The sequence below is a fragment of the Rhipicephalus microplus genome, chromosome 9 (assembly GCF_043290135.1).
Source record: "Rhipicephalus microplus isolate Deutch F79 chromosome 9, USDA_Rmic, whole genome shotgun sequence".
NCBI lineage: Eukaryota > Metazoa > Arthropoda > Arachnida > Ixodida > Ixodidae > Rhipicephalus > Rhipicephalus microplus.
Window position 1 is genome coordinate 71,560,902 of NC_134708.1, and position 21,875 is coordinate 71,582,776.

At 49.7% G+C, this 21,875-nt stretch overlaps 1 long non-coding RNA gene across 1 annotated transcript in view; it reads right to left on the bottom strand.

The window, feature by feature from the left end:
* The window catches only part of LOC142771867 (uncharacterized), a 104,707-nt gene that overhangs the window by 42,509 nt on the left and 40,323 nt on the right, over nucleotides 1–21,875 (bottom strand). The window lies entirely within an intron of this gene.

Below are 21,875 nucleotides of genomic sequence, written 5' to 3' on the forward strand. Positions count from 1 at the left end.
CCTTTCTTGTTGGATTTGGGTTCGGGGGTAAAGAAGGATTGAGCTGGCATGCCCATGCCATCTGGTAGGTGTCAGCCACCACCGCACAGTACTGGCAGAGGCCAGAAAAGGAAGAGTCAAAGTGTTTAAGCACTGCCGGGCACAGTAAAGTATTCGTAAATAGCCGGAGAATTTTCTCGTCCCCCTTCCTAAGTCCTTTGCAGGGTGGAGGAAAAGGCGGTGAGAGTCCCAGTAATTAAACCATAGAGAAAGGTAAAAAAAAAAACTGAGGAGAGGCTCTTTCTTATCCCAATGCATTGTGAGAAGTGTGGCGGAAGTGGCGTCAAATTTATGGGGCAAACAAACCGGTCTGAGGCAAACAAACCGGTATGGAGCAAACAAAACAGCAGATGCTCCGCGGCGTGCTCTCAGCACTGGTTCGCTTCTACGCGGATTTATAGCCGCGGCGTAAACTTCACGCGTATTAAATGGTTTGCATGCAGTAAAATGTTGCGAGCACACCTTTCCGAGACTGTTCGTGCATGGCAGGCCCGAGCGCGGTTTGCTGAAGTACTTCGTGGACTGTATTTGTGGAACAGCAAAGAGCACCAGTACGTGTCGTAACCAAAATCATTCTGCCCCTACATCATCGTATTCGAACTCACCCAGAAGTGACTTACGCGTTCTGCTCGCCGTAAGGCCCTTTTTTTTTCTTTACCAGATTTCCCGGTCTACGGGCCGATTAGCAGTTCTTTGCTCGTATATAGTGTCAGTGTGGCAATGCACGATTTTGAGAGCTTGCTTCGTAGCTATTCCGTGCAGTGCCGGCCTAGCACTTGACGTACTTCACGTCGGTAAGAAGGCACTACTGCATTGTATACGCGTTCGTGCACGTAAAGTGTGCAATTCAAGAGCGCACACAAATAACACGCAGTGAGCGCACACCGTACAAGACAAACACATTTAGCCCGATAACTAGAAAAGTTTATTGTCCTTCCCTATGGACGACACAACTTCTACAAACGCGACACGATGCTTACAGCACTAAAACCGAAAGTTCGCGTGTGCTCTCAGTTGACACAATGAGTAAGAATCAAACGGACCGTACAGCTGAGAGCTCCACATGCAAATACCATGCATTATTGATCAACAGTGAAGTGCCACCAGGTACATCCGGCGGTGCACGCGTTTCGCACCGAGTATACACTACAGCAGGGCATCGCACAGATTTCCTAAATAACACGCAAAAAGAAACAGTACTGGTGAATTGACTCGCTGCCGGCAGAGAACACCTACCAGACTTACGCTCCGCCGGTGCGCCGGCGCCGCTTCCAAGGTCGCCTCGGCGGCTGCTCGACGGAAATCGCGAATTGTTTATCTACTTTTCCGCTAGGAGGTAGTGCGGCTATTTGCGATGCGGCGGCTTCACGAATATGACGTCATGGCATCTCCTATCGTTCCTCCATGCTCTAAACGGCATAAAAGTTGCCATAAGATACGCCAAACGGCTGCCGACACCATCCCCAGCGCTCACCAATGTTGCTCACGATTTAGCGTTCATACTCGTGTGATTGTCACTTGAAAAGCAATTACCGCGCATATCTGTGGCACCGTAACGACACCTATATATTCTTTATGTGCATCTTTTACTATAAAGGCATACATAACTACACTCTAAAAAATATCGAGTAAAAAGGGTGTCTTTTTGTCCCACAACAATAATCGTCATCAGACTTGCGTGCGCTTCCTTTCTTGAAAACGCTGGCCACTTTCTTATCGAGAATGCAATGTAACCCTCATAATGGGCCTGTCGATCGTGACCGGAATGTACCGGGCGTGGGGCGATAGCGCAAGGATAGAACGCAATATAGATGACGACTATTGTTGTGGGAAAAAAGACACCCTTTTTACTCGCTCTTTTTTAGAGTGTAATTCTAAGGACCGTAGCACTTATCACGCTGCGCTGACTACGCAACGCTTGCACTGGACGGGGAGTGTTTCCGACGCCTTGCTAAGATGAGACGGTGGTGGCACCTACCCGTCGCCTTGCGTTCTATACCTTTTCACCTCTGAGATGGGCGCGCACACCCGTCTCAAAGCCAGTCACTTTGTTTTCTAAGAAAACTGCCAGATGATGCTCATTTCTCACGTGTGACGTGCCTTGATGCGCTCATTCACCACCACTGCGTGCTCGAGGCACTCTGACGCAGCACCTCCAGAATACCATTCACCAATTTTATTGCGCTGAACATCAAATAAACATTTTGCTCAATCTCTCCAGACGCAAGACTATCGTCTTTCGACGACATTTGCAGATGAACATGCAGATACGGGGCCAATTTTTTTTCATTCGCAGTTTCCTGGTGGGCACTCTATAGGCGCTGCTGTGGTTGCTGGGAGAGGACGTAGAAATGAAGGGGTGCGGTTGGCGCTCCTTTAGTTTTTTTAGGGACTTTATTAATGTCTGGTCGCACCCATTTTTTCTTCCACAAGAGGGGGGTCTCATCACTTTCACCGGTCCAAAAGGTGCTCCCGAGGCAGGCATGGCTCAGAACCACTGGGGTAATAAATTTTAGAGCTCCTTTCGAAGTCCAAGAGCACGCAAATTGAGCTAAAAGGTTTTTGTTAAATACCGACAGAATCAAAACTAGTGCCCAGGGAATCTAGTTTATTACAGCTTCAACAAATAGTTGTGAGATACTTGCAGTGTTCACGAGATCAATACTGACGGCTTCGCTTAATAACAGGTGACCTGGTCGACTCCAGCATGCGGCATAACACCGTCGCCATCTTACTTGTTACGGACTTGTTGCTGTGGGGTGCCCTTAAAACCGGACGGCTTTAAGCTCTCCCATAGTAGAGTACCCTGTACTCTAAATCGTTACCCCCATTTTCTAACCCCCCCCCCCCCTTAGAACCCAAAATCGATAATAATTTGTCCTACACACAAAGCTGAAGGTTCGTTCATTATCGGCACGAATGCCATGTATTTACTCAAATTGTACTTACTCTCGTTTTATTTGTGCTTTTTATGAGTGAAGATTGATACAAAGTGCTCTATCAGAAGCATGTGCGGCCCAGCTGTCAGGCTGACCACATCAGAGCCCGAAACTGCCTCGAGGTTTCGCCCCGCGCAGCGAAAACCGGCTCCTTGCGTGCTCTGCACAGACGCGGCCACGGCTGTACGTAAGACGAGCGAAGGACACGGGACAAGCGCTCGTCCTTCACACGTCTTACGTACGTGCCTTTAGCGCTTACATGGGTTATGGATCAGTACCGACTATCCCGCACCCAGTGCCTTCTGTGTATACGTAGAAACACTCGCCCGCAACACGGTTTTACTCATTTACCGCAAGGCCTTATGAGAAAGAGCAACGGAAGCAATGAATCACCGCCATGCACATGCATTGCGACAGACGAGCCATGTGCTGGGACAGACATTGTGCAAGGTAATCTGTCGCTTATTGTTCCCAAGCTTTTGTTTTGCCGTATCAGCGCTCGTTGGATGCACTCGGTCATGTTGGCACTGGCAAACAACGTAAGTTCTCGCAACCCAAGCATGCATTGGTTCGGTTTGTGCGCCGTGCAAGGGCACTTCACCCGAACAATCTGTGTTTATTACTTACAGAAACAGCAATTCGGCAATCGTTGACCTCAGAAAGAAGAGGCAGTGATTTAGACGTTACACTTGTAATCAAAACAAATTGAATGTTCACAATGAGCTCCACCTCATATATGGGCCTTGTTACGCTGGTCTGCGCAAAGTGCCTATCATAGTCACCAGCTTGACGATTAACTTCACGACAGCAGCACTGACGGTTCGTTCTCCTTTGCAGTAGGAGCTGATCCAATGTCTGCTCGGCGACCCTCTTCAAAGCTTGTCACTGATCCCACGGCTTCATCTGTTTACAATTTTTAACAGTGTATACGACGTCATCAAGCACGTCTCCTCTGATCGAGCGAACCACACTATTCTTTGTGCAACATACTCGCTGACTGACCCTCCATGCTTCTATCGCCGCCCGCTTGGACACGGGCCGGGAAGCCAGCGAAGCTTCTGCATAATTCTTGTATGTGTAGAACAGCAAAGTTATCAGGAAAGGGCCATATCTTTCTCACAGATTCATCTCTGGAATCAGAGAGTGTCACTTTTATTTCTCGAGTTATCCTGATCTTGCGTGAGGTGCCACATACCTGAGGTGCCACAACATCGAAGCGTTGTTGTGGCACCTCAGATATGCACAATATTTGCTCTTTGAATTAACAATCGCACAACTACGAACGCTAAACCTTGAGCAATATTGTGGGCGCTGCGGATGCGGTTGGTCGTTTGGTGCCGTTTGAGGTATCATTAGGGCCGACAAACAGACAAATGTACAGACAGACAGACAGACAGACAGACGGACGGACCAAAATATTTTCGTCGAAGGTCTCCAAGAAAGACCATCGTCTTTAAAAACATAATTGTCTACTATGCCCTTCAGCCGACTGCACCGGTATTGTAGAACAAGGTGGGTAGAATGTCACCATTCAGTTATATTGTTTGGAGAAGCGCTTTCCGAGATAGTTTGCTCACTTGAAGAGTTCAAGGACACCTTCTGTGACAAAACAACAGCGTCCACCAATCCTTGCCTCCATCAGTGAATCTGTTGGCCCAACTTTTCTTCTATGACTGGCTCTTAGACATTTCTATAGGCCTCACATACCACTTCTCTGTGTATCTGCAGAGCCCATATATTTACATGAGCGTAGCCTTGGAGCAGGTTCACTTGGGGCTGACCAAGCTAGAAGAAATGGGAACAAACGCAGATGTAGAATTCTACAAGTATTTCCCTATGTCAAGACACAGCGGTGGAATTCGAAAAAAAAAGTGTGAGATTCCACGGTTTTTGAAAGCCAGAGGTACCAAGCGATTGTACTTCTGCGGAAGAGTAACACACGCGAGCCCTGTTCATTCCATACATAGATGACCTGAGCTTCCTTTAAAAGGCGCTATGCAAACCATCAAAAAAAAGTGGGAGATCCCACGTCCAGTTGGAATCGATGATATGCAAAGCACGAATGAGAAATGTTGATATGTTACTTTAAAATAAACACAATGTCACGACGTTGAGGTAAGTGATGCCGTACATGACTTCCGTGTCATGATTATCATGTTTGGATGTGTCGTTTGCCTGCGTCATCTATTCACGCCACGTGATACCAAATTTAGATTATGTGGAGCTAGCGAAACAGCCACGAGCACGCTATGAGCATGGTATGTTGTCATGTTGTTAGATGACACGCTTATCAAGATTATCATGTTTGGACCAGTCATATACTTTTGTCATCCAATGACGTCACGTAACACCAAGTTTGGTATATGTGGAGCAAGAAAAACGGCCGCGAGCGCATCATGAAGGGAACAATATACTCCAATGTAGCATTGACACGCGCGCGCGCTGGGCCCAGCGACACTGCATTAGCAAAACGCGAGCACTATATAATCTGACACCAGGCGCGACCAGCGTTTGTCGGCGCGGCCCGACGGCAGCCGGCGCGTAATGCGTCATGCTGCATTTCACGCCCATCCGTTACCCAGACAACTGCATCTCCCTCTTTTCGTGAAGGAGGGACGCCGGACGCGCTGAAACGCGCATGCGTCAATGCAACCCAGCGCGGAGCGCGCCTGCGAGTCATTGGCAGGACCGGCGCCTGGCGGGGCAACGCTGGCGTGACACGACAAAATGAATGCCGGTGAGTACGCGCACGGCGTCACGTCGAACAGTATTGGCGCCTTGACTGTGGCATGTAGTCATGTTCTCACATGACACGCATTTCATGATTATCATGTTTGCACCAGTCGCATACCCTTGTCATCCGGTGGTGGCACATAATACTAAATTTGGCAAATGTGAAGCTAGCGAAACGGCCACGAGCGCATCATGAATGTGGCATGTAGTCATGTTGTAACATGACACGCATGTCGTGATTATTATGTTTGGATGTGTCTTTACTTATGTTCTCCGTTCGCATCGCGTAATACCGAATTTAGTACATGAGAAGCTAGCGAAACGGCTGCGAGCGCATCATGAGCGTAGCATGTAGTCATGTTGTTAGATGACAAGCATCTTATGTTTATTATGTTTGCACTAGTATCATAGATTCGTCGTATTACCAAATTTGGTATAATTGAAGCCAGCGAAACGGCCGCCAGAGCTTCATGAGCATGGCATGTAATTAAGTCATGTTGTTACATGGCACACATCTCACGATTATCATGTTTGCACCAGTCACATACCTTCGTCGCCCATTTATGTACCGTAATACCATATTTGGTATGCGTGACGCTAGCGATACGGCCGCGAGCGCATCATGAGCGTGGCATGTAGTCATGTTGTTACATGACACGCACGTCATGATTTTTATGTTAGGGCATGTCGCTTCTGTTCGCCATGCAATCATGTCATACCATACCAGTTTTGCAACATGCCATGTGAACGAAGCCACCGCAAGAGCTGCAGGACCATGAAATGTAAATTATAATATTCATGGCATACATGTCGTGATTTTCATGTTATGACTAATCAATATGTTCTTCATACAGTCATGTTATGCCATACTTGCAAGTTTGGTATCGATAACATTATGGAAATGGCCAGGAGAGCTAAAAGTCGTCGGTCGCCAGACAGACAGACAGACAGACAGACAGACAGACAGACAGACAGACAGACAGACAGACAGACAGACAGACAGACAGACAGATAGATAGATAGATAGATAGATAGATAGATAGATAGATAGACAGACAGACAGACAGACAGACAGACAGACAGACAGACAGACAGACAGACAGACAGATAGACAGATAGATAGATAGATAGATAGATAGATAGATAGATAGATAGATAGATAGATAGATAGATAGATAGATAGATAGATAGGTAGGTAGGTAGGTAGGTAGGTAGGTAGGTAGGTAGGTAGGTAGGTAGGTAGGTAGGTAGGTAGGTAGATAGATAGATAGATAGATAGATAGATAGATAGATAGATAGATAGATAGATAGATAGATAGATAGATAGATAGATAGATAGATAGATAGATAGATAGATAGATAGATACGCTCAAAGCCGCCGAAGTTCGGTAAGGAATGCTTCGCAATATAAACTGGTATGGTATGGCATGACTGCATGGCGAACGCAAGCGACAGACCCAGACATGAAAATCATCACATGCGTGTCATGTAACTACATGACCACATGCCACGCTCATGATGCACTCACGGCCGTTTCGCTAGCGTCACTTATACCAAATTTGGTATTACAGTACGTGAATGGGTTAATAACGTATGTGACTGGTGCAAACATGATAATCATGAGATGCGTGTCATATAAGAACACGAATACATGCCACGCTCATGATGCGCTTGCAGCCGTTTCATTTACTTCACTTATACCAAATTTGGTATTACGGGATGCGAACGGACGACATAGGTAAACGACATATCCAAACTTGATAATGACGACATGCGTGTCATGTAACAACATGACTACGTGCCATACCGATGATGCGCTCGCGGCCGTTTCGCTAGCTTCACATATAAGTTTGGTATTACGTGACGCCAATAGATGACGAAGGTATGGTGAGAACGTGATCATCATGAGATGCGTTTCACATGAGAACATGACTACATGCCACAGTCAAGGAGCCAATACATTTCGACGTGACGCGGTGCGCGTGCTCGCCGGCGTTCATTTCGTCGCGTCACGCCGGGGTTGCCACGCCAGGCGCCGGTTTTGCCATATACTCGCAGGCGCGTGCCGCACTGCGTTGCTTTGACGCATGCGCGTTTCAGCGCGTCCAGCGTCCCTCCTTAACGAAAAGAGGGAGACGCAGTGTTGTCTGGGTAACGCGTTGGCACGAAATGCGGCATGTCGCATTTCGCACCGGTTGCCGTCGGGCCGCGCCGACGGACGCTGGTCACTCCTGGCGTCAGACTATATAGAGTGCTCGCGTTTTGCTAACATAGCGTTGCTGCGCCCGGCGTACGCGCACATCAACGCTCCATTGGAGTATACTGGGCCCTGCGTGATTTGATCGCAGCCGTTTTGCTAGCTCCACATATACCAAATTTGGTGTTACGTGACGTCAATGAATGACGAAATATATGACTGGTGCAAACATGATAATCCTGATACGCGTGTCATGTTAGAATATGACAACATACCATGCTCATAGCGTGCTCGCGGCCGTTTCGCTAGCTCCACATATACTAAATTTGGTGTCACGTGACGTGAATTGATGACGAAGGTAAACGATACATCCAAGCATGATAATCATGACACGGAAGTCACGTACGGCATCATTAACCTCCACCTCGCAATGTTGTGTTTATTTTAAAGTGACATATCAACATTTCTCATTCGTGCTTCGCATATCATCGAGTCCTACTTTAGGTGGGATCTGATATTTTTTTTTCTTTCAATCGTTAATATAGATCACCTCGTCCACGGAAAGGATATTGAACAACCTGCAGGACAGGCGGCAGTGAAAACATTGTGCATCATTGTGACTTTGGAGTGCCTCTGCGATCAACCACACTTCGACGAAGTGACGGTATACTACGTGATAACGTCACGTTGTGATATTTTTGCCCCTATAGTTCTGCACTAATGATCTAATAAGTTATAGAAATGTTGAGATCACGATGTAGTCATGTGGTGACGTGATCTGATGGTGAGAATGTTCGCGATTCCCAACGCAAGACGCTGCGCGAAGAGCGGCAAGCTCCGCAGTTGTCGGTGTTTGGGTAGTTTGTCTTAAAGCTTATATAGTAAGATGACTCGTTGGAACAATCTCTGCTTTGGGCGGGCAGCGGGTCAATTTTGGGACCATTTATGCACTTACATGTCAATGCCGTCGGCATACGTCTTGTGCAACAGATGAAAAGGTGGCTGTTAGAGGAGAGGTAATGACAGCTGGGATTTCTTTTCCGATTTCTGGTAGCGTGACGTACACTGAAAACCGAGTGCAACAGCAATGTAAGAAGTAATGGCTCGGATGCACTTGTGATGAAGCATGGAAGGTTCACGGAATAATTGGAGATCGCGGCCGAATCCGATACTCGTGTTCTCTGAGAAGGCAATACATCGAGATTGCGACAATGGACAAAGAGAGAGAAACAACTTTTATTGAAACGGCAAGTGTTAGAGGAGTTGACTCCCCTCCCTTAGATGGCAGCTAGGAGTCCTTGGGCCCTAGCGGCATCTTCGGCTTGCCTGATGACCTGTAGTTGGTCCTCGATGCTTGAGCTTAGCAGCGCGGTCTCCCACTGCTCCGTATTCATGTATGTGTTTGGCCCCTTCACGATGTTGGGGCAAGCCCAGATAATGTGTTTGAGGTCCGCCCGCTGATTGCAGTGTTTACATCTGTCTGAGTAGAGGTCCGGGTAACAATGATTATAAGCGATTGGGTTTGGGAACGTGTTTGTTTGTAATAGGCGCCACGCTGTCGCCTGCTGCTTATTTAATGAGGAGTGTGGTGGCGGGTAATGCTGCCTCCCTAATCTGTAGTGCTTGGTAATTTCGTTGTAACTGGACATGCGGTCTCTCTCCGCACGCGGGCTCCGCGTCATTCCTGCCCCTGCTCGGCTCGCTAACTCTCGAGCTAGGGTGTGTGCGGTTTCATTGCCAGGGAGGGAGGAATGGGCGGGCGTCCATATAACATAAACGTCGCGCTCTCCGCGAAAGTTATTTAAGATTCTTAACGCCTCTTTCGAGACCCTTCCGTTAGCGAAGTTATGAATCGCGGTTTTAGAATCACTGATTACGACGCTGGCCCTTGTGGACGCAAGCGTCAGCGCTATGGCCGTTTCTTCAGCGATTTCCGAATTTCCTGTTTTAATGGTGCCGCTAGCAAGCAGGTGGCCCGCTTGATTTGAAGCGACTATTGCCATGTGTCGACCGTCTGTATATTCGGCTGCATCTACATATACCACGTCCGCGTCATGTTGAAACTTCTTGTGCAGTGCTCTCGCTCTTGCATTCCTCCGCTCCCGGTGATGTTCGGGGTGCATGTTTCTGGGTAACGGAGGTATTATGATGCGCTCTCTGGTTTCTTTTGGGATATCGTATTTATTGCCGCTTTGGCCAGCGTACGTTATTGCAAGTTTGTGCAGGATGTGTCTTCCCGTGTTGCTTTGCGCGAGTCGTTCATATTGCGCTATCATATGAGCCTCAATAAGTTCGTCTAGCGTGTTATGCATTCCTAACGCTTCGAACTTTTCGTTAGACGTGGTGATCGGTAATCCGAGGGCTTGCTTATATGCTTTTTTAATTATGCATTCTATCTTTTGTTTTTCCGCCACTTGCAACTTGAGGTATGGGGTCACATACACTATGCGGCTGACGACGAAGGCTTGGATGAGCTGCACTAAGTTGTGTTCTTTCACGCCGTAGTTTTTGTTGGCGATTCTTCGAATCATTCGAATGGTTTGTTGGGTGTTGTTATCCAGGAACTTTATTGCTTCCCCGTTATGTCCGTTCTCGGATATTCGGAGTCCCAGAACTCTTATGTGTTGTACCTGAGGTATTGGGTAACCTCCTGCTAAGATTGTGATGTTGTGTCGTTCGTGAATGCGCTTGCGACCTCTGCTTGTAGGTCTGTAGAGTAATAACTCCGATTTTTGAAGAGAGCATTTTAGGCCATTGTTCTCCACGTATCGCTCTACCGTATTTACTGCTTGTTGTAAAATCTCTTCTATGTGACCGTCGCTCCCGCCCGTCACCCATAGGGTGATGTCATCCGCATAGATACTGTGCTGAAGCCCTTCGACGCGTTCCAGCTCTGAGGGTAAACCAAGCATCGCCACGTTGAATAGGAAAGGGGAAAGCACCGAACCTTGTGGTGTTCCCTTGTTGCCTAGAACGAATTCTTCGGATTCCGCTTCCCCGGCCATGATTGTAGCTTTACGGTTGGTGAGAAAATCTTTTATGTAATCGTACACTCTCCGACCTACGTGTAGGTTTTGCAAGTTGCGCAATATGGCCTCGTGGGTGACGTTATCAAATGCCTTCTGCACGTCAAGGCCCAGAATGGCTTTTGTATCCAGGGTGTGCGTTTCGGCGTCTATGATTTGATTCTTTAGCTGCAACATGACGTCTTGCGTCGAGAGTCTTGGTCGAAAGCCGATCATGGTGTGTGGGTATAGCTCGTTGTCGTCCATGTATCTGACGAGACGCGTTAAAATTACTTTTTCCATGAGCTTTCCAATGCAGGACGTCAATGAAATGGGCCTGAGATTTCCGATGAGCGGCTTTTTGCCCGGCTTGGGTATTAATATGATTTTGGCGGTTTTCCATTGCTGGGGTATGGCGCCCTTCTCCCAGCATTCGTTTATGTACTTTGTGAGAGCAGTGACGGATTCGTCATCTAAGTTGCGAAGTGTTTTATTTGTTATACCGTCGGGACCCGGGGTGGACTTGGGATTGAGTCGTCCGAGTTCGTATCGAATCTCTGCCTCTGTTATGGAGGCGTCGAGGTCGACGTTATCCTTCCCTTCGTACTCTGGGAGTCGCGCCTTTGTGGCATCTCCTACGTATGTCTGGCGTAGCTCGCGTAAGAGCTCTGCTTCTGTACCTGCGTAGCTGTGTAGTATCCGTTGCAGGTTTTGTCTTTGTGTTGTTTTCGTGCCTTCTGGATCAAGGAGGCCTCGGAGAATGTTCCAAGTTTTGGACATTCCGAACTGCCTGTTCATTAAAGTGCACATGCCTGCCCACTGCTGCTGGGACAGCCTATTTGCGTAGTCTTCTATGTCTCTGTCGAGCGCGACGATTCTCTTTCTTAGACGCCGGTTGTGCTTTTGACCTTTCCAGCGCTCTTGCAGGCTGCGTTTTGCCTCCCACATGTGTAAGAGCTTGCTGTCCATTTCTTCCATTCCTGCCTCTTCGGGAACATGTTTGGTGGCTTTCTGCACGCTACGCTGGAGTGTGTCTGTCCACTTCTGTATATCTTCGATGGTCTCTGTAGCATCGTCCTCTCTTATCTTACGAAAGGTGTCCCACTCGGTTAACATTATTTTTCTACCTTTCTTTTTACGCGGACCTGCTTGTAAAATTGTGCATACAATGTAGTGATCGCTGCCTAGATTTACGTTAGTGTTGGTCCAATGAGGGTTGGATATATTCTTTATGAATGTAAGGTCCGGCGTGGTGTCTCTACTGACGCTGTTCCCCATTCTGGTAGGGTCTTGTGGGTTAGTTATTAGCGTGAGCTCCTCGTGCTGCGCGTCGTTCCACAGGTTGCGGCCTTTAACGTTTTCGATGGTGTAACCCCAGGCGGCGTGTGGTGCGTTAAAGTCGCCCACGACGATCAGTGCTTGTCTGCCCGCTACGTTTAGCACTTTGCGGAAAAGCGAGCCAAACTTTACCTTTTGTCGTGGTGGACTGTACACGTTCAGCACAAACAAGCTTCCCTCCTTTTTTCGAGACGGGAGAATTTCTAGTAGGACGTGGTCTATGTTGCGTACGCCAGTATCGTGTTCTACAGCCGTTATATTACGATGTATCAGTGTGGTTACTGTTGCTTTTTCAGCTAAAGTGCTATATGATTTGTATCCTGATAATTTTGCGGTCCCCCCAGTTTCCTGGAGGGCGATTACATCTGGTGCTTGCTTGGTTTTTACGAATTGCTGCAGGTTACCCCGCTTACGACGAAACCCACGACAATTCCACTGCCAAATCGTGTATTCATTAGGCGGCGCCATGTTGGCTACTCGAGTTTTCTATGCAGCTGTTCTCAGCCGCAGGTGGTCTGCTGTACGGCTTGCTCTTGACCGGCCTCGCTCCTGCGGGTCGGGCGTCTTTCGAGACGTTTTCCAGCTGCCCTACCCTACCCTCGAGGGTGTCGAACCTCTGAGACATTTCATCTCGCATCTGCGTTATCTGCTGTTGTAGGTCCGCGCGCATCTGCATGAATTGCTGCTGTAAACCTACGAACATTTCCTGAAACATGCCTTTTACTTCTCCGAGTGTAGAGTCGCTTTGCTCATCGGCGTTTTCCTTTGCCCTTCGTTTATGCGGTGGCGTTTCTCCACTCATCGACGCGGGAACGGGCGTCGCCGGAGCTCGAAGAGGTGTCGACGCCCTAATGGGTGTTGGCGTGGTATGGGTCATCTCTGAGTGTTTTGGGTTCTTAAGCTTAGCGTTTTCTACTTTAAGCATTTTTACCTCTTCCCTTAGCGTCGCGTTTTCTCGCTTTATTTGCTCTAACAACTGTCTGATCTGTGTTATTTCCTGTTCTAAGGCGGACCCCGCGCGTGTAGGTGTAACAGCAGTGCCAGAGACCGCGTCTGCAAAGCTCACCTGTGCCTGAGTTTCTACCGCTCCTCGGCTGGATTGCAATCTTGACGTTGCCCTGGATCTCGATCGGGTTCTCGATCGGGTTCTCGAACGGGTTCTGGACCGGGTCCTCGACCTTGGTCTGCGACCGGGCTGCTTCCGACTGTCCCCCTCGTATGGTCCCGGGGGTGAGCCTTCTGTGCGATGGCCTTCTGATCCCTGGGTGTTCTCGCTCGTTGCTTTGCCAGCTCGTTTGTTGTAGTCGTTGATGCCGTATGGTGTTTCGGCCTCCGCTTCTTCTCTTCTTCGTCGCTCCCAGCGTCTTCGCCGGACCAAATACGGTATCTTGTACTTTGCCTTGCAGCGTCTGTCTCCCGTAAAGTAAGCTTGCCCGCATAGCTGACATCTTGCTTCACACTGGTGTTCTTGCAGCGGGTTGGCCACGCCGCATCCTCTGCATATTTTTCGTCTGGGTTGGGGCAAACGTCCGCCCTGTGTCCCAGCCTCCCACATTCGTAGCAAATGTCAATGTGTTTTCTGTATAGCGAGCACCGGACGATGAGCGCTCCGTATTTCACGTATCTCGGCACGTGAAGTCCGTCGAAGAGCACGATTACATTGTCTGTGTTGCCCATCCTCTTCGCGTGTAATATGCTTGGGTTTTTTGCTGTCACTAGGTTGTCTATAATATCTTCGGAACTTTCCTCTTGGGATATCCCTCTTATGAGTCCCTTAGATGTGTTTTCCGGCGCTGCTCTGTAGGCGCTGGCTTCGTGTTCTTGCTCTCCCACTCGGATCTTCGTGATGGCTCCGTACCGCCTGGCTCGCTCTTCGGACGGCGTGCTGACGACCACGATATTCTGCTTGTAGTTTATGCATATACTGTCTTCTTCTGCTGCTTCGCGACCGACGCCAGCGGCGTTTCTCAGGCAGCAGTATATGCGTGCCTGCCTGTGCTCCGAAACGCTGAGTCCTCCTCGTGGTCGCACGATCACTTTGTAGTCTTCTGCCGGTAGACGAGGAAGTCTGCTTGCATTAGCAATTTGTCGTATGGTTCGTTCACCTTTCCACTTGCTGTCCCCAGGCGCGCCCGTCGGCGCAGCAGCGTCTCTTAGCATGGTTCTCTTCGGGCCTGAAATCCCTCCAGATGTTTTCGTGATGTTTCTTCTGCGGACTTCGCACCATCCGGCGTCGTTGGTAAAGTCCTCCGGTTGCATATCTTCTCCTTCCACGCTTACAACCTCCATCGTGGTGCTAGACGCGCCGTCGAGGCGTTCCGGGGTCGCCCCAGGCGTCCTCGTCGACGCGTTGGACCTAGCTCTCCCCGCCGCTGCGGCGGCAGACGCAATGTTTGATCTTCGTGGCGACTCAGAATTATCGGTGTCAGTGCCGAAAAAGCGGGCCCACCTTGCAATAGTTGGTATCCAGGTGTTCGGCTGAACTTCCTCCGTCGATTGGCGTAGAGACTTTAGCCAAGTTTTGCAATTTTTTAACAAAAATCATTTGAAAACTGCGGAGCCTACACAACGTGCGTCCGCACTCTGCGACTCCTCAATGGACAAAGAAAAATAAATATTCGTTATGAGCTCTCGAGAGATACGCAGCGTTCTACATTTTCATATCTTGGTGACGAGTTATGGCAATACAGTCGAGCACTCATATATGAAACTCGCAAATAAGAAGCGGGAATAAGTTCGATGTAACGTATCAATCGATACAAAAGCTCTAAGTACAGTGACACGTCATGAAACTGAATTTTGGCGCGCAAGTTTGCGTCTCCCTGGAACGGCACTGCTTCTCGATAATGCAAGGAAAATTAATCCCGGCTACAGGCGCGCATGCTTTAACGCGACAGCGTTAAAGAGCTCGTTTTGGAGGAAATTCTGGCGTTGGTGTCGGCGTCGTTGGTTATTAGCGAAAAATCTTCATCTTGAGCGTGGCCGAAAAATCTGGAAAGATGAGGATAAAATAAATGATAAATAAATTTTGGGTCAGAGTGGCCATCGAACCCAAGTCGTTTGTGTGGCAAGCGGATGTTCCACCCACGGCCACGCGTCTGCAGGCTTTTTTGGTCGTATGTATTTGATGGATAATCAGCTAATATCGCTACTATAGCTCCCCCAGCGTCTCCCTGTTTGTTAGAATGACGCAAGTTGAGCTATATTTAATAAGCATTCATCTCAACACAAGGTACCCATGTAAACATGGTCCCAAGAGGTCAGGAAACGCAAACGGGTTCGTGTTGTCTTGGTTCCTTCTCTTGTGCCCGTGTTCTCACGCTTACGCTGTAGTGCGGAAGAGTGAGACAGTATCTAGTCGGAACAGCTAGACGGCGACTACGACGAAGAGCTGAGCCCGTGACAGTGGCTGACGCCCCTGAAACCGGGCAGTTGGTTTTAGTCAATAAACCTCCTTATAATTTCGTGGAAGTGCTGGGTAGTCTGCGAAGCTGGAACTACGAAGTCGCACCTTACCTGCAGTACCAGCAATGCCGGAAGAACCCTCCACCCAAGGTACCTCGCAAGCTCCCGCCTCTACATGTCCCGGCGTGTGGCCACTGCGTCACCCACCGATCTTCAGCGTCACTGACGACCAAGACGTTGAGGAGTGGCTGGCTACGTACCACAAGGTGAGCGCAGCGAACAAGTGGGACGATGCGGCTAAGCTGACCTATATGTAAGCTTTTACTTGTCCGGCGTCACTAGTCTCTGGTTGCGCAATCACGAAGCCAACACTGCCAGCTGGGATTCGTTCAAGACCGCCTCTTCGCAAGTATTCGACCGCCCTGCTGTGCGAAAACGCCGTGCAGAACAACGACTTCGTGAGCGCGCTCAATAGCCAGAAGAGACCTTTACCAGTTAAATTGAAGACGTTGTTGACTTGTGCAAGCGGGTCCCAGCGATGCTTGAAGCCGACAAAATCAAACAAATTCTCAAGGGCGTATCCAATAACGCATTTCAATAGCCAAGGACCCACAAACCATGGCCGATCTCGTCAGCTTGTGTCAGAGTTCTGACAACAACGCGCCCAAACATGGCGCTCTCTGGAACAGCGTGACTCGATCACGGCCTTGACTCTCGGAGACCAGAATGTTGGCTCGCATAAAGCAGTTAGTGCGTGAGTAGGTCATTCGGCAGCTCTCCATTTTATTGAGCACGCCCGAACTGGCACAAACGCATCCTCTGGCCCCAGATCATCTGGCCCCGGCCATAAGGCACGTAAGATTAGGTAGCTGACGCTATACCTTTCGCTCGTTCACCACCTCTGGAGGCCGCACCCTTGACGTATGCGCAAGTCATTGCAGCCAGAGCACCTTGACAGTCCACTTATGCTACCTCACCGGTTCCTGTTAGGTCATCACCGGATCCGTTCAGCCGACCTCTCGCGGCGTTTCCGAATCCGTGGCGCACCGCAGACAACCACCCGATTTGCTATTCTTTCGGTTACGCAGGACATGTGGCTGGCTTGTGCCGACGCCGCCCTCTCGTTCACAGCAACACCATGCAAAGATCACCGCACAACTCTCGGTGTTTTAAGACGCAGTACGTCAACAAACATCTTCTTCACCCGACCCCCCCCCCCTCCCGCCCTCAGTCAGTCACCGATCTCCATCTCCCCGCCCTTGCTCTCTTTCACCTATGCGCTAGCACGTCAACAAACATCTTCTTCACCCGACCCCCCCCCTCCCGCCCTCAGTCAGTCACCGATCTCCATCTCCCCGCCCTTGCTCTCTTTCACCTATGCGCTAGCACGTCAACAAACATCTTCTTCACCCGACCCCCCCCCCTCCCGCCCTCAGTCAGTCACTGATCTCTATCTCCCCGCCCTTGCTCTCTTTCACCTATGCGCTAGCACGTCAACAAACATCTTCTACACCTGACCCCCCCCCCCCGCCCTCAGTCAGTCACCGATCTGCATCTCCCCGCCCTTGCTCTCTTTCACCTATGCGCTAGCACGTCAACAAACATCTTCTTCACCCGACCCCCCCCCCCCTCCCGCCCTCAGTCAGTCACCGATCTCCATCTCCCCACCCTTGCTCTCTTTCACCTATGCGCTAGCACGTCAACAAACATCTTCTTCACCTGACCCCCCCCCCCCGCCCTCAGTCAGTCACCGATCTGCATCTCCCCGCCGTCGCTCCCTTTCACCTATGCGCCGTCGACCCTGCCCTTCAGACGCGGATAACTACGTAGATGCCGCAGTTCCGGAGGCACGAACTGCGTCGTCGTCTATAGAATCAAGTCCTCACATTTCTCCGGCAAACCTCATCGGCGTTTTTAGATGCGGAGCATCTAATACTCGAGGCTTGTAGTGCGGCGCCGTCCGCAAGCTTCCTCCTCCTTCTTCCACCATCTGTGCATCCCTTCCTCCTCTACACACCGCGCGCGCTTCACTCCTCCACCATCTGTGCACCCTTCCTCCTCTACACCCCGCGTGCGCTTCTCCTCTTCACGAACATTCGCTAGCTGATAATGTAGCGCGCATGCGCCGTCACGCTTCGAGAACATCGGCAGCTGACGCGCGCGCATGCGCCGTCGCGCTTCGAGAACATCGGCAGCTGACGCGCGCGTATGCGCCGTTGCGCTTCTCCCCCTTCTCGAACATTCGACAGCTGACAGTGCATGCGCCGTCGCGCTGTATATATACTCAAGGTCGGCGCTCGCTCGCTCAGTTGCCGCTCGTCGGTTGGTTTGTACGGCTCGTCGACGTCCAAGGTCGCGGTGAAATGAATTCCAACGAATCCACAAACACAATGATCGACGTCCCTTCGACCAGCGCCGCCCTTTCGCATACGTGTGTACGTGTTCACTCATTTAACACCCCCTCCTACAACCACGTTAACCAATTTAGCCATCGACCCAAGTAAGTCGCAATTTAACACCCCATTTCACAACCACGTTAACCAATTTAGCCATCGACCCAAGTAAGTCGCACTTTAACACCCCGTTAACCAATTATATGCTCCGCATCCTCCTCAGTGTTCCCCCGAGGGAAGCTGCGGGAAATTTTTGTGGATGGTTACCGTACCCTTGCGCTTGTGGACACTGGTGCTGCCGTTTCAGTAATTGATTTAAAACTTTGCCGCCTGCTTCGGAAGGTTACCACGACGCCAAAGGGATTGCCCCTCTGTACTGCCAGTGCTCACCATATTAGACCATCAGCTACCTGTACTGCCCGCGTTCTCATCCAAGATGTTTTGTATACATTGAATTTTTTGTCCTACAGGTGTGTTCTCATGATGTGATCCTCGGCTAGGATTTTCTGTCTCGTAATCATGTTGTTATAAACTGCGCTCGTGCTGAAGAGGCCTTCTCTGCGTTGTGTGCCTCGTCTCTGGAACTTGCGTTGAACAAGCTGTTTGTCACCGACGACATCGACATACCGATTGCCAGCAGACGTCCTTAGGCCGAACGCACACCGTTGTCCATCACATTAACAGCGGCTCCCAAGCTCCTCTGCGACAGCGTTCTTACCGTGTATCTCCTGTTGAGCGTCATGTAGAGAAAGCGGCCGACATGCTTCAACGTGGCGTCATTCGGCCGCCCAGCAGTTCCTGGTCTTCACCTGTGGTGCTTGCAGGGGCGGCGCCAGGATGTTTTTACTGGGGGGGGGGGGGGCAACCACGAAAAGTGAGTTCCTCCGGGGGGGGGGGGCAAGCTAGCTCTGCTCCTACTAGGTTTTCAATATATGCTTCCGGGCACTTGGGTGGGCATAGGGGGGGCAGGCGAGAATTTTGGGGGGGCTCCAGCCCACCCTTGCCCCCCCCCTGGCGCCGCCCCTGGGTGCTTGTAGAAAAAAAAAGACAGCTCGATTCGTTTCTGCGTCAATTACCGCCGTTTAAACAAAGTACGCTTAAAGACGTATATACGCTCTTTGCCGCGCATCGATGATGCCCTGGACTGCTTGCAAGACGCTGAATTCTTTTCATCACTATACCTATACGATCCGGTTATTGGCAGGTCGCCATGGTACCATCAGATTGCCCAAAAACTACTTTTGTGACGACCGATGGGCTATACAATTTTAATGTAATGCCCTTCAGCCTTTGTAATGTGCCAGCAACATTCGAAAGGATCATGGATAGCATATTGCGTGGGCTAAAATGGAAGACATGCCTATGTTACTTGGATGATGTCGTTGTTTTCTCCCCTAATTTCGACAACCACCTCCATCATCTCAGCGAAGTCTTGAGCTGCCTCACGAACACAGACATTCAACTGAACATCAAGAAGTGGCACTTTGGAGCTCGGAAGCTCACAATACTTGGACACGTTGTCTCAAAACATGGCGTCCTCCCAGACCCAGAGAAGCTTCGTGCTGTCGCTGAGTTCCCGAAGCCTACAACCGCGAAAGTGCTTCGCAGCTTCGTCGGACTGTGATCATACTTTGGCCGCTTTGTGGAGAACATTACTTCGATAATCGCACTACTAACACAGCTGATCACTGGCGATGGACACCTCTCTGATTCGTCGCCAGCATGCGATGATGCTTTCGCAACATTACGCCATCTCCTTACTTCACGATCTATTTTACGCCACTTCGATCCTACTGCTCCGACCGAGGTGCACACGCATGCCAGTGGCATAGGACTTGGCGCTGTTCCTGCTCGTCGCAAGCCCTGGCTTCTCGAAGTATGTAGTTGCGCCCTTACCAAGTCGCGCCCTTACCAAGGCAGAGCACAAATACTCGGTGTCCCAAAAGTAATAATTGGCCATTGTTTGGGAACAAAAATTTCGTTTTTACTTATATGGACGTCCATTTGATGTAGTTACAGATCATCATTCACTCTGTCAGCTCGCTTCATTGAAGGATCCTTCGGGCCGGCTTGGACGTTGGGCGCTGCGTTTACGGGAATTTGATATTCACGTCATTTACCGCTCAGGCCACAAGCATACCGACGCAGATGCTCTTTCCTTCAGCCGTTGCGCCTGTTTCCTCTGCCGAAGCTACCATTGACAGAATCGATACCGCTGACATGCCTTCGGAATCGCGCAAAGACCCTTGGATAGCCTCGCTCATCGACGTTCTCTTCTCGTCTTCGGTGACACCACGCCAGCGTCTACGTAGTGCACTACGTCAACCAGTTACGCTGAAACCGTCGCTTTGCAAGCCGCTGATGCTCCTGATGTCGCCTTGTTCATCTTGCGTAGCTTTGTCCTTCTCCATGGCGCGCCACGTGAACTGCTTAGCGACCGTGGGCGTGCATTTCTATCGCAAGTCGTCCAGGAGCTTCTCAGTGAGTGCAATATTATTCATCGCACCACTACAAGCTATCACCCACAGACAAACCGTTTGACGGAGCGCTTTAACCGCACGCTCGGTGATATGCTCTCTATGTACGTATCGTCCGACCATTCTAATTGGGACTTGGTGCTCCCTTTCGTGACATATGCGTATATTACGGCCGCACAAGCAACAACTGGGTTTTCACCTTATTTTTTTTTCTACTGTATGAACGTAAGCCTTCTTCTACGCTTGACACAATACTTACTTACCGCCCAGATGCTTCAGAGTACCGCCCAGCCTCAGAACTTGTTCAGCGTGTCAAAGAATTCCGCTAATTAATTCGCACGTTTATTTACGTCCGTCGCACAAGGTCTCCAAAAAGAACGGCTCGACCAAGACAAGCCTGCTCACAGCTTCCGCGTAGGCTCATTTATATGGCTTTCGGTTCCATTTCAGTCCCCTGGCCTCTCCCGAAAGTTTGAACCGAAGTACAATGGTCCGTACCGCATCGTTCAATGCACATCACTGGTCAACTACGTCGTCGAACCATTGACACCTGCCGATGACAGACGATGCCGTGGTCGTGAAACAGTCCGCATCAGCCGCTTAAAACATTGCTATGATCCTCTTGTGCTTGCTCCGCCGTGAGTCGCCGGGATGGCTCCTCTTCCCCACTGGGGCAAGTGTAGTGGGGAAGAGAGAGAGAGAGTACCTAGTTGGAGCAAGTATAAGACGACTACGACGAAGAGCTCAGCCCGTGACAGTGCCGGCTTTACCCCTATTTACCAAGCTGAGGTACCGGAAATAGTCCTAGCATTGCATAAAGTGCCCCAAGATTTATCAGCGGTGATTGTTCTAACAGACTCTTTGTCTGTACTGCCTTAAGCTCACCAACTTTTTCGCGTACCTTAGGAACTTTGTACTCGTTCATTCCTATACATGTGCGACTCGTTCGACTAGTTTGGGTACCAGGCCATAGAAGTTTAGCTCTCAACGAACATCCATATGTACTAGCTGTATCTTCCCTTAATTGTCTTGTTTTACCTATTTTGCATACTTCTGAATATATCACAGCAACACGCTTCGAAAAACGCACAACAGCCGATAGCTTTGAAAACTCTCCTTTGTTTTTATCAGACTATCCACAGCCAAAGTTCCCTTGGAAGAACAAGTGGTGTTCATCAAGAAAAGAAGAAATAGTGGTTACAAGGCTGCGTTGCCGAGTCCTTTCATTGAACTTTTACCTTCACAGGTCGGGTCTGACACAGTCCCCTTTGTGCCTTCACTGTAATGAGAGTGAATCTTTGGAGCACTCCTTTTTGGCATGCCGAAAATTCAAAAGTCAAAGGAAAAAA